Here is a 1,369-nt window from a genome sequence, read left to right on the forward strand (position 1 = left end):
AAGCATCAAGAGTTTTCTTGACATTATATATGCTCTAGTTGACAGGTGTGAAATACATCTGTTAGTGAAAGTCCCGAAGTTAAAAACCTGGTTCAAGAGGTGTTTAGCAAACTTTAGCAGATGTGTAGCTGATTTCAGCAGGCATTTAGCAGGACACTGGCTGATCTTTGCAGATGCATACTAATGTCTGCTGAAACTTGCTTAATGCTAACTAAATACAATGGAGTTGATTTATGAGAGGAGCAAAGAATATTGACTTAGCAAACGAAATGTTGACCTGGCTTTGTAAATACGGTGATGCTGTATTGACCTGAATCTACCAATCAATTCATAGCAATATTCTAGATTTTTTATTTTTTTAACTTTCCTCACACATGACTGTGTATTTAAAGTGAACATATACATTCACCTGTTCAACTGAACTTACACTTTGCAAAGTAAATATCCTCTTTGCTTTCAGTAAATTGACCTCATTGCTCATGAGACTAACCTTTACATGCTATATGTAGCTTTCAAATCTATATGTAGCAGAAAGCTGTATAGGATCAGTAGGTGTTTTGTGTCTAAACACTTTGGACAATTATTCAAAATGATCATGGTTAGAATGAAATAAACATTCAAACTGGACTTTAATCTAGACATTGATAGCCTCAGCGAAAACATACTGCTTTAACTAATTAGTGACTTGTTGAATGTTTAAGCATCCTTTTCTTAATGAAAGATCTATTTTAAGTAAAAAAATAGTGCAATCTGTACAATCCAAGCAGTATCTGATGTAATACAGAATGATCATAAACTAATCTCCGATTGTGTTCCAAATATATGCATTTGGCCTTCACTACCAGTAGCACATGTAGCATTTGTATTTGCAGAAATAAAAAAAATAAAATAAATAAAAAGCATGGGAAAACAATGTTGTGTTTTAATTCAGTTTTGCAGGTTTCTTATTGGAAATTACGTAGCCAAAAGTGGTTTAACAAAGAGGAAATAAACCTGAGTGATTTTTGTTTTTAAAATATATTGTACCAACATCAAATGTAATGCAGTAATAACATACAAATTGTAAAATAACTTAAGAGCACACTGAAAAAAATGGAATATATAAATAACTTGTTTTCATGGAGAACAAATAGTTACAAAGCCCACCCATCAAAGTTCATTTAAAGGAGAGCTTTCCCCCCCTCCCCTCCCCTACCCCCCTCACCCAAAACAGGTCACCTTTTAGTGTCCAAAAATCTCCAAATCATGTTTGCTAGCAAACTGCAATCACAATCGCCACGTCCACATTAAATATCTATATGTATTCAAAATAAAGATCACACGATACTGGAATAGAATACACCTCTCATGAAATTAAAATGCTAACAAG

The 1,369-nt window shown here is 33.5% G+C and overlaps 1 protein-coding gene across 2 annotated transcripts in view; it reads right to left on the reverse strand.

Annotated features, from left to right (window-relative positions):
* Positions 1-900: 900 nt before the first annotated feature.
* SHOX2 (SHOX homeobox 2) overlaps positions 901-1,369 on the reverse strand; it is a 13,705-nt gene continuing 13,236 nt past the window's right edge. For both annotated transcript variants that reach the window (XM_089675414.1, XM_089675415.1), the window contains exon 5: positions 901-1,369. This exon is cut by the window's right edge. The gene's annotated coding sequence lies outside the window, so the exon portion shown is untranslated.

The sequence above is a fragment of the Staurois parvus genome, unplaced genomic scaffold, assembly GCF_062004578.1.
Source record: "Staurois parvus isolate SC_StPar_1 unplaced genomic scaffold, SC_StPar_1.0 ptg000155l, whole genome shotgun sequence".
In the NCBI taxonomy this organism is placed as follows: Eukaryota; Metazoa; Chordata; class Amphibia; order Anura; family Ranidae; genus Staurois; species Staurois parvus.